The sequence below is a fragment of the Phasianus colchicus genome, chromosome 1, assembly GCF_987193195.1.
Source record: "Phasianus colchicus chromosome 1, bPhaCol1.hap1.1, whole genome shotgun sequence".
Classification (NCBI taxonomy): domain Eukaryota; kingdom Metazoa; phylum Chordata; class Aves; order Galliformes; family Phasianidae; genus Phasianus; species Phasianus colchicus.
The window spans coordinates 173,666,807-173,679,184 of NC_143436.1; positions in this window are offsets into that span (position 1 = coordinate 173,666,807).

Here is a 12,378-nt window from a genome sequence, read left to right on the forward strand (position 1 = left end):
AACACAAAACGAGCAGAGAATCAGAATTGTGTTGAATGCCTCATTCCTAGAGACATTTAAGGTTGGTCTGGATAGGCTCTGAGCACCCTGATCAAGCTGTAGGTGTCCCTGTTCATTGCAAGGGGGTTGGACTCAATTCAGTGATTCTGTGATTCTATGCTCTGTATCCCCAGCCTGAATGCAGACCTCTGGCTCAGCTCAACGTGCAGCAGCTGCCAAAAAGGGCACATTTCACAGTGAGCTGATTGACTGCATGAGCTACTGAGGCAATAACACACTAAACCTGTTGAAACTGTAAGGAAAGAAACACTGAGGACACCTACTGCACTACTAGCAGTGATTGGATTATAGAGATGAAGAATCCTGCCATAACCGTTTTAACAGAAACACTGAGAACTTGTAGTATCCTTTCTTGTTTGTGTACTCTGACTCCTTCAAGCAGCCCTCTGTTGTGGATGTCACTAGCTGTAAACAGGCACAGATGATTATTGAAATTCTCATATTGATTTGTCATATAGAATGGGGTTCAGGCATTGTGCTCTGAGGCATGGGAGAAGCGAAAGCAGTAAAGCAAAATGTTTGCTACTCAAAAAGAGAAAAAGGCAAAATCATACAATTTTGAGTTGAAAGGGACCTTTAAAGGTCATCTAGTTTGACTCCCCTGCAATGAACAGGGACACCTACAGCTCAGTCAGGTGCTCAGAGCCCCATCCAGACTGACTCTGAATGTCCCCAGGGATGGGGTATCCACCACATTTCTGGGCAGCCTGTTCCAGTGCCTCACCACCCTTATTGTGAAAAGCCTCTTCCTTGTAACCAATCTAAATCTTCTGTCTTTTAGTCAGAAATCATTTTCCCTTGACTTATCACAGCAAACCCTTCTGTGCCTTTCCTTCTTATACCCTCTCTTCAGGTACTGAAAGGCCACTGTCAGGTCACCTCAGAGCCTTCTCTTCTCCAGGCTGATCAGCCCAGCTCTCAGCCTGTCCTTGTAGGAGAGGTGTTCCATCCCTCGGATCATTTTTGTGGTCCTCCACTGGACACACTCCAACAACTCCATGTCTGTCCTGTATGTACTGAGGACTCCACATCTGGATGCAGTACTCCAGGTGGGGTGTTGCAGCGCAGAGCAGAAGGGCAGGATAATCTCCCTCACCCTGCTGGCCACGCTGCTTTGGATGCAGCCCAGGATATGGTTGGCTTTGGAAATGCTTCTTCTCATTACATCTCAATTATTCCGGCAGTGTAATTGCAAACTGGGACAGACAACAGGAATTTTCCCCCGAGGTCAAGCAGGAGGAAGAAGAGAAAAAAAAACACAAATGGAACAGCAGTGAAGTGGCTGCTGAGCCGGGCATGCATTTGCTAGCACTGGCCAAAGATTTGGTGCTTTGTAAAGAAAACAAATGGTGATCCCTTGGTCTTTTTTTCACTCCAGAGAATTAGAATTCAAATCCACTGAGGAGTGAGGAGAATCCTAAGTGCTGGTGAATGCATCAGGCACGGTCACTGGTGATCCCGGACTTCAGGGGAAGCTCAGAAGCTCAGAAGACCTACTCAGGATATCTCACAACATGTCCTAGGACACACCATCCCAGCTTGTAAAGCCACTCAAAGTGCCAGGGCAGAAAGGTGCTTCTCATTGACATTTCTGAATGTCTTTTAGCATGGGTTACATCACTTATATCCTACTGCTCACTGTGTTCATGTGCTGTGAGCTGCTCAATGCCATCGCTTAAAGCAGCCCCAGGGGACTTGTCAGCAAGATACAGCTTTGGCAGTGCATCAGGACCTCACACAGGAGGCTGGTGGTGGGAAGCACTGCTGCTCGGCAGTAATTAACTCATGCTTCTATTGCTCTTCCTCCTTCTCGCCTTCTGAGCAAACAGCACAGAGTGAGCTGGCCTTTCCTTAGGACAGGCTTTTATGAATAATGGATCTCAGAATGTTTTGCAAAGCCAAATGTTTGGTTGTGGCATTGAACACAGGAAAAGAAACGGGAAGGCACAAAAGATATTTTCAGAGAAGCTTTGAAAAATGAATGAAGGAGCAGCAAAGCAAAAAAATGTGTGGGTATCCTCCAAGTGACAAGAGCACAAAAAAGTCCTTTCAAAGCCATTGTAAATATATATTTTTTCATGCTACAGTCAGCAAGGCATTGATTTTGCCTAGAAGTCCAGAGCAACAGGTTGGAGGACTTGAGAGCACTTTAGGTGGGTGTGGGGATCTCAGACGTTCTGGAAAAGGCGTGGTGATAAGATGTGACTTGATCGATGCTTAGTCCAGCTGGGCTATGTCACCATAACTGCCCTTGGGCTTCCTGTCAGACATTATGTCTGGAGTGGACTTTCTACCATAGAGTACAGAACAGTATAGGAAAATTGTTGTTGTTATTGTTGTTACTGCTTTGAAAGTTCTTGATATATTTGCCTGTACTTGCTCCAAGGCAGCAAGTGGTGCAGTAAGCAAGCAGCTTCATGATTCCCCTGCATTACTGCCAACAGAGTTGCTGTATTGCTCATCAGTATGTTTAGGAGTTGCTGTCTGCTTGTTTCACCATGTCTTTTCCTCCTTAACATGATTTGCAGGTGTACCTCAGCCTGGGGAACTTGGGCTGAAGAAGCTGATGCAATCCCAACCTTCTCTGGGCTTCTACAGTGCAAGACTCTGAACTTTTCCTATTGTCATGAAATTGATCAACACAGAAATGTTTTATCCAAATTTCTCCTTCTATCTTCCTGCTTAGGAACGATGCCTCATTCTTTTTGTCTTCACCAAGGCAATGCAATGTATAGACTGAAGCTCTTGGTTCGATGCTGCTCACCAAACTGCACATCAGAATCATTAGGATTAGGCTTTCTGGAGTGTTTAAACTCAGCTGTCAATGGAAAGAGGTAAATGACTATGAAATCCTCCAGAGGGAGTTCTTATACGTGGAAGTCTATGTACTTGAGTTAGGTGCATGTGACCTTTTCTAATAGCCTTAAATCTATTCATTTTTCTCAGTTTGAATGTCTGGGAAATCTAGGGACTAGCACAGAAAGGGCTACCTCATTGCACTTATAAGACACAGGCACACAGCAGTTAAATGAACTAAATCCTCCCCTGAAAAATCAGATCCTTGACTGTCCAGCTGAGATGTACACTGTAAACATTTACATATAGAGAACTCAAGTCTAGTAAGAGCCAAGATAAAAATAAAACTCTATGCAATTTGGACAGATAGTTCTTTCCTAATAAACACCATCACCTCCAGTAAGCAGCTACTCCTTCCCAAACATGACCGTGTTCTCCTAGCACCTGAATTTGCCCTCAGCTTGTAGCACTGTGTTCAGCATATATTTTGTCTTGAGGGTTTTTTGTGAACATAGAGGCTGAAAGCTAATGAGTTTGCAGGGGAACATTGTTGGATACTGAACAGGCTTCTGCGCAACAATTTGCATAAACATTGCAGTTTAATAATGGCCAACACTGCAAGTAGGAAAAGTCTTTAAAGACCTACTGAGCCAATATTTGACTTCTAATTCCTCCATCAGAAAGAAGCCACTGATTAACGCAGGGGCAAGCTAGTATCCTAAATGATTTTTAAAGCTCAATTGACTCCATCATTAGATGTTTTTAAAATACTTTCAGGCCACTATTAGACGTAGAATACTCCCGACACCTATAGTCTTTTTAATTACCTGCAGTCACCACTAAAAGTAGTCACCACACAACTCATTCATTCCCTCTGTGCTTCCTACTGATCCACTTAGGAACTTTGCCGTCAGGCAGTCAAAGGAAGGGTTATCTTTAATGAGAGTCCTGCAGAATAATGGGCAGCTCATTTCCCTAAATGTCATTTGTATAATATAAATCAATTGAAATGCTAATAAAAGGACAAGCACCTCACATACTGTGGGGTGAAGCTCTGGCATGGGGCAGCTCTGTCTGTTAATAGTTAACATTTATCATGGAATCTCTTCAGTGTTTCTCAGTCAGCTCTTTGTGTAGGTAATGTCTGCAGTGAGGTGTGTGTTGAGTACATGGATAATGTCCAGGGTCAGCCAGTGCTGTCTTCTGGTGTCCAGCTTCTGGGAACTGGATGCAGAAACTACCAACAAAGCCAGATGGGGAAGTTGCAATGAACTCCGTACAAACTGTGTGATAAGTGGTGTGTGTGATTTCTGTATTGTGTAAGGATTGGCAAAACCAGATTGAACCCATGAATTGTGGCATCTTGGGCCTAACTCAGTTACCTACAGAGAGGCATCCATGATGTTTTAGATGTCAGAGGCGTTGTACTGTGTGATAGTAGATAAGAAAATTTGCACATTTCTCAACTGGTAACCGGGAAACAAGTGGGATGCAAAGGGATATCTCCAATGGCATTGGCATGCAATTGGGCTGAGCATATGTGCTCCATTGTCTGCAATGGGATCTTGGGCACTCAGCTCACACAAGACACCTGTAAATATGTGCACTCAAATAGGTATTTTGAGGGCAAGCCAAATCCCACCTTTTTTTTTCCTTTGATGACTTAAGTCAGAGTACTGAAATGCAGTCTGGGTGGAGTTCTGTCTGCGTTGATTTCCACGTGGGAACAGAAGAGCTTTAAGTGCCAAACCAGGATTTCCAAATTCCAGCCTTATTCTGTACCTTTAGCCTCCCTGCAAACCCCAGCTTCTCCCAGATGTACTCCACTGCATGGGTCAGCACAGCCCCTATTTTCAATGGGGCATGACTCTGTGGGGTCCCTTTGCCCTCTGTCAGGGAGCTAGGCCAAACTGGGCTGAACCATGGCTGTACTCAAATAAAGTTATGCATTTATACGTACCTGTGGTCCTTACTGATACAGGCAATTGATTGTTGTGTTTGATTATATGCATGTGCCTTTTTCCATATACAGCTGAACAGGGCTTCCAAACATTACAGCACAGTTTTGGCTGCACAGTGCATTTCCTCAGTTTCATGACTGTATTCACAAAAATAATGAGCCAGTGCTTTTCTTTATAATAGTTTCTGATACATTTCCAGCTCAGAGCTTCTCTCCTTATAATGTCCTTCTAGACACAATTCTGTATTAGCTCTTTCCACAGACTTGCTTGGCTGTTATGGCACCTACATCCATTGATGAATGCTGTATATACCCTGGACAGAGATACTCTGCAATCTTTACCTCTGATGTCTTCATGTTGATGCCGTTTTCAAAGATAGCAATGTAGCTGCTAGCTAATCAGGACTCAGTAAGTGTGATCCGCATGTGCTCTACAAGCAATTTATATCACTCTGCCAGAGCAGAAGTACTTTAGAGTGAGTACAAATGTGGTCTGAGCTGATTTTAGTGCCCCATTACACTGCCAGAGCATTCCAAAGTGGCCAAAACATAAATGAAATTCAGGACCTCTATCACAGAGAGAAATGATCCAGTAAAAAGATGAATCTTCTGTGCGCAAAATAGTAAAAGCAGTGATCGCAGAGACAAATCTCACTGGGGCCTCCTGTCTGAAACCTACTGAGCTGGCTGAGAAGCAGACTGTGGAAGGGAAATAAAACCAAAGCACAAGATTTGTCTCACGTGGAGATGCCTTTTACCCAGAGAATGAAGAACAGCTATGGCATCCCATCTCCTTATGTGTGTCAGATGAAATGTTCCCAAAGGGGTCTGGATCTCTTTAGAAGATGCTTCTTTTCTCTCTCTCTCTCTCTCTCTCTCTCTCTCTCTTTTTTTTTTTTTAATTTTAATTTTTTATTTTTAAAACAGTAATAGATTTGAAGCAGAGGAAAATGTAAAGCAATCTAAGGAAAGAGGGTCCATTATCACCCAGAGAAGTGAGAGATTTTTTGATAATTTTAATATCTCAAAGGTCGGTGGCTGCTGTTTCTTTTTATCCCCAAAGAGTAACATTGCTGTATCCAGCAGTGCCCTGGCTTCATCAAAATCAGAGAAGATCTGTGAACTGTGTGATGACCATAGCTAATTATTCAGAGAGTGCTAACATAAAATGCTGTGGCATTGGCACTGAAGTAGAATAATTCTAATAATGTAACTGATTCCTGAGCATGCACCCAAACAAAGCAGCCTGTATGCTGAGGAAATTAGCTTTTCATCTCAACCCTATAATGAAATGCGGTTTCTGTCACCAACTAAGAGTGAAGAAATAACAGCTGTTCCTTCCTCTTTTTGTTGTCCAAAATTCAGCATTTTGGGGTAAATAAAAACTGCATTTCCTATCAGTTCTGAATCTGGTAATACCAAAGGTAAAGAATCTGAGGTTAATTTGGACCTTTCTTCCCAAAGGTTTACCATTTTTTTTTAATTTTTTTTTTTTGGAGACAGTGTTTAAGTAAGTTCTGAGAAAGACTGAAAATGCACTTCATAACACAGGAGGAGAGTCCTTTGGCATCTCTTGACCGTATCTGGTTTTTCACAGATTTATTGTTCCACTGTTTTTTTAAGATGCACCTATTCATGTTTGCTGCCTTTAAATGTGCATGGATGCATTCTAAGATTCTGGTTTTCTTGGTCCGTAATTCTAACTATCAGTGTAAACTAAATTTGTTTGCCTGCTTGTAATCACATGAGCTGTGGAGGTCTTGATGTTTGGAAGCAAGAGAACAGTAGCAAGTGCTATTTAGCCAACCTGTCAAGTTTTAGACATGTTGGAGTGTTATGGATGCAAAATGCTCAGCAAATAATATCATGGATGAAGGAGAGGTCTGATATAGTATTTTTATTTTATCCTTAAGGTAAAGTAACTGCTTTTAAACTGTATAAATTCGTAAATGGCAACAAATGAGTTTTTATTATGTATCGCTACTGAATTCTCGTAAAAAGAGTTGAATATATGAGTATGATTTTTTTTCTTATTTTTTTATTTTTCGATGAGTAGGAAAGCATGGGAAAGTAGTTCTCAAAATTTAGGAGTTGCCAACAGGAGGCATTCGCTGGAGTCTTTCCCCCAGGGCCACTTACTCACACTTTGCTCAGCTCAATGAAGACCGAAGTATTCGGTTTTACCACTTTCTGGTTATTTGCTGGTCCATCTGAAAGAAAACTGATTTTCTCACTTCATCAGCCACGCTGTGAGATGGATTAACACAGTGCTTTTCATGTGAAATCAAAGGTAACAGTATTAAATGCACTCGATAGCTCTAAACTCCACCAATGTGCTTTTGGAATGCCTCTAGCCAACATGCTTGATTGACTGCTCTGACATGTTTGTATGAATGCCAGAGACACAGCTTCACAAAAACATGTATCAAAATCAAAGTTATCACTTGAATTAAAGCAAAGACATCACACTTTCCTCACAGATAAATCCCCATTAAACTTTACTATTTTCTCTCATGAAAGTTGTGATATTATAGCTCCTGGCTTCCTATTCATTTAAGTGTACAGTGTTACTAGCTGATACCAGAATAATATTTTTTTAGTTTTTCCTCAGTTTACTTCAGTAATGTATGATGATATATATATAAGAAATAGCAATTCTGTGGTGAGTGGGAAGATAGAGGTCTAAATCTAGAGTAAATAATACAAAATACAGGATGTATTTGCAAAACTTTAACCATGCTAGTTATATTGACATTTCAAACTAATTCTAACATTGTCCTATGTCAACACCTTTATTTTCCTCTGTGTCTTACCCTGAGCTGTATGTATATGTATTTCCTCTTACCCTGGTAGATGGAACTTCTGCTCATCAAGCACTTGGTATTGGCTGAGGTGAGTGAGCTTTGGATTCTTGAGCCAGGCGAGGTAGATTCCTGTCCACCTTGCCCACAGCAAACCATAACATCTTCATCACCTGGATTTTTTTCCTCTGAAGAGCCCCTTAATTGTGATCTCAAGTGAATGCTCAAGTTAATGCTATGCTGGAAATGCAATAATTCCCTTCTCTGTCTGAACCACATCGAGTCCAGATCTTGGATTTTGAGCACCTTGTTCAGTAAGGGCTTGCTTATCTGCACTATCTGCAGACAGTGTATATCTGGGGGGAAAGGGAAGAGGCCAGGACATCCATCCCCAGCTATTTTGCTTCTCTTCCAGGTGGCCCTGTGGCTCACCACAGTGCTATAGCCACCAGACCCCTAAGGCAGCTCCTGTAGCGGTCTCCTGCTCCTTAGACTGATGTTCTTTCTTCTGAACTAACCTGTCTCATGCTTTAATTATCCCCTTTCAGGTACTTGCCAGCCACAGCACAGCTTCTGAAGCTGAACAAGCAACTTTGCCAGCTCAGATAGCAATCTTGGTCACACATCAGCAGAGTTGATTCCAAGGGCATGGGAAGGGGATCAAGGCTTTAAACCTCACTGCATGCTGTTGTGAGCTAGTTTTTTTCACGTGGGAACACAGAGGGGTGCTGACCATGACTATCCTTCCCTTTCCCACTCAACAGAATGTAGTCTGACAGCTGTGGGAATCAAGAATGAAAAGCAGATCATTTTTCCTAAACTCTAATGTTGCAAAAGATGGCCTAGTCTATGTTTTACACCAGAGGAAGCATTGGACCACAGCCATTAAAGTTCCTGGACCTTAATTCTGCAAAAAGAGGACAAATATGTTTTCACCATGAACCATGCCAGGATATTTGAGGTTCTGCTGCATATCTCTGCTCTTAGCTTAGGAAATAATTTAAAACTGGTATCTGTAGCTATGATCATCGCCAACCTGGAGACCAAATGTGTTCGATTCTATACAGAGTCTACAGTGATATACGGATGTGCTTTTTCTCCTCATTTATCCCTCCCAGCTGTGCTATTTTATATGTTCAAAATCTTCTTTCATGAATTTAATCTTATTCTGGGAGACACCAAATCATTTCCAAGAGGGCACTTAATTTCATTAGCTTTACTGAAAACCTAAGCACAGCTTGAGCACCTAAGTAGAAAAATTAAATTACGAGATACAAGTCACAGGAGGGAAATGCCCTGATACCAGCTCTACAGGCTGCAAACTCTTAAAACTCATCACTCTGGCAACTGAAGCTATAGCTCCACTGTCAGGGACCAAAACTTTGTACATAAAAGAGCTAGACATGGTGACTGACTGCTGTAGTAGTTTATGTGTGTAAGGAGAACATGGGTATTACTGAAAGTAAAAGGGCCATCAAAGCGTACTCATATGGCCCTGTTTTATTGAGCAGTTTTGCTGTAATATTGAACATTGTTCCTAACTGGAGTATATTTTGTCTCCTTTCTTCTAGAAGGTGCTCCAAAAGCTGTGGCTTCACATGTGTTCATTTTCTTTGCGAGACGCTGACAATCCTGATGTTGAAATATTTGCTTCTGGATATAATTGAAACAATTGGGTGCTATTTGTGCTCTGAATAACATTAACAGCCAGCTAGATACACGCAAGCTTCAAGAAATTTTATATGAATTACATGCATTTCGATTTTATAGATATTTAAACGATGCATCATTTTGCTTTAGCTGGTGGGAATTCATCCCCAAGTTCTTGTAATTCAAAGAAAATAAGTTCTTTCTGAATCTGCAGAGCAGTAGTGCTTGACATCCACAGCACCTCAGCTGAAAACAAATGAAACAGTCTGAAATTGTATCAGTTACAAAATTAAAAACCTTACTCAATAAACCTTACATGAAAAAATAATAAAATCTTCTCATAGATGCTTCTCTGTTTTCAACATTATTGCTTAATTTTCACCCACAAATTGCTGACATTCATCAGTTGCTCAAGTAAAATGTGTTTACACAAGCAGAGTAGATTCTTGGATGGGTAACATAAGATTTGCATATAAATAGAGAATATAACATGCAAAGTGTTGTGTGGATAATGGAGGAGATGGGAGTAAACTAACCTGGCAGAAAAGAAGGTAAGATATAGAAAAATAGTAGACATCATGTTGGCTTTAGGCTTTTGTCAGTATTTCCAAGTTTTTAAGCAATATAAGGCCTAATTGTAGGATCATTCAGCGTAATCTTCTGCTAGACAGGATGGTAACTAGTTATAAAATTACCATTCATGTAACGAGCCGTGCACTCAGCCATGAATTTAAAGGGAGTTGAAAGGATAAGTCCCCATCCATCCAAAGGGAATCAAAGGAAACGTGTCTGATTCTTCTCCAGTGGGCTGGTTTCTGTATTTCAATGAAAAATTTCACAAAAAAATATGTAGGATTTTTGTCCTTTGGGTCTTCTGGGTTGGTTTGTCACATTTAATGATCAAAACTCTTAGTAAAAGGAGAATCATCAGAAGTGACAACGGGATGGCAGTAGTTAAACACAGACTTAATCTTTTAAAATATGAAGTCTAATTAGCAGTAATATATTCTTGAAGATAAATTGCAGCAAGCATTTTGCATACAGAAGTACAGGAAAATATCAGTCTACCCATTAAAAGTTTCCATAAATGATAACTCTGTGTAGCAGCAGGCCACAGACAGGAGCAGCAGCTCAGGATAGATCCTGCATTTTGGGGCTCCTGTCCTGATGCCCCACACCACAACCACAAATGCATGTGGTCAGCAAAGACGGGGGGTGGTAGCCGAGAGCTGAGGATGCAGAGGTGAACCCTGCATACCCTATGGATCTGTGTGTTGTAAAGAGCAGAGATATCTGAGTGCAGCCACCTCACATGAATTATTTCTACCTTTCACAGAAAGAAGTGAGCCAAACAGACTGCTTCAGGTTGGGTTCAGAAACAGTTTGCTCAGAGTATGAAATAAAGGATGCACTGTGATAGTCTTCATATTATATCTATTCTGTATGCATTCTAGATGTCAGAAAAAATAATCGTCTGTTGTAATGCATTTAACATAAACCAGAAAATGCTATATAACACTTTTAAAAGGCATAAGTGCAAGAGCTAAGGCCTATTACTGTAATGAATATCTTATTTTTTTCACAAAAGACATATAGCACACAGTTATAAAACAATATCCTGAAAGGCAAACAGCAATTATTAATTTGATGGCAACAAATAAATAATGAATAACCACTTTGGAAGCTTTCAAAGCTTTTCTTCTTCGAGAAGTGTTACTTGCTCCTTGATTTATTACTTCTTTGTCCCAAGACACACGTGTCTCTGTGCAGATCTGGGTAGGGTGGTTAGCAGCAGAGGGTGATGGAGAGAAAGTGGAGGAGGAGGCTGAAGTGCAACAGCTCTATTTAAAAAAGTAAAGGATGTTCACTGTCAGGATTTTCTCAGTGCTGTCAGGTCCTTGCACTTGGGAAGGAAGCACAGTACCATACCAGCCCTGATGGTGGAGAATTCCCCATATGTGGGGTGGTGTTTGAGCAAGAGGAAAAGGGTGGACGGGCAGAATTTCCCCATAGGTGGTGGCACCCATCTCTGCAAGTGGTCGATGGGGCAAGCAGGATGTACTTCATTTGACACCTGGAAAAAGGGAAGTGACATCTGTCACTGGTGACACCAGGAGTAATGGCCAGCCTGGCTAGTAATCATGAATATTATATTCTCTCTTTCATCTGATTCCCATACATTTCAGTCCATAATGTTGATTTCCTGGCCACTTCCATATATCCTTCAAGGATGCCTTGGCAGGAACTGGGCTATAGACATGAGGAGCATGATTTAGGAGTCTTGAGATTCCTATATAAAATAAAGAGAAACCAGAGTGGAAAACATCCTTTTTGTTCTGCATAGTTCTTTATGTCCTTTTACAAAGGATCAAACTCTCCCCCATTAGATCATCAAGGCAAATGTCAAGACTCTTTAAACCACATCTTTTCAGTTCCTTTTTTAGTGAAGACCCAGCACAAAGCTGCAAAGAGAACTAAATGTTAGGAGTCTGGGACTGCTCACCATTGAGCATTGAGTTGCCACAGGGTGTTGGGTGATGTTGACAGCACACGGTGCCATGGTGGATCCAGTGCCCAACAATAGCATCCCACCTGATCCATGCCATGCAGGGAAAGTGGCCCTACGTGACATTCTCTAGGAGATGATGTGGGCTTAATGTCAGCTGGAGTTATTGATGGGTACTTGTGCCTGAGAGCGCTGATTTAGCATTATGGTTAACATTTAAGAGTCAAACAGAATTAGTGGTAACTCAGGTAGCAGGCAGGCAAAGTCAAGCTCAGATTCACAAAAAACATTTCTGTCAGTTGTTTGGGACCTAATATGGTGAAACTGAGTTTTAAATGCATCTAAAGGATGAACTCCAGGATATCCTCCCCAGCTAAGTGGGCCTTTCCCTTTCTTCCCTATGATGTTCTTATTCTGTGATGATCCTCAAAGTATTTTCATTTGAGGGTACGTGGGGATCTTTAGGGTGACTAGGTTGATTCAGATATTCTCATTTTTTTTCTCAGGTCTTCCTATCCTTAAAACTGATATATTAATAATTATCTGATAGGAGAAAATCTGTTAAATAATCCTCAGGCACAAGTTTACAATGCTTTTAAATTCAA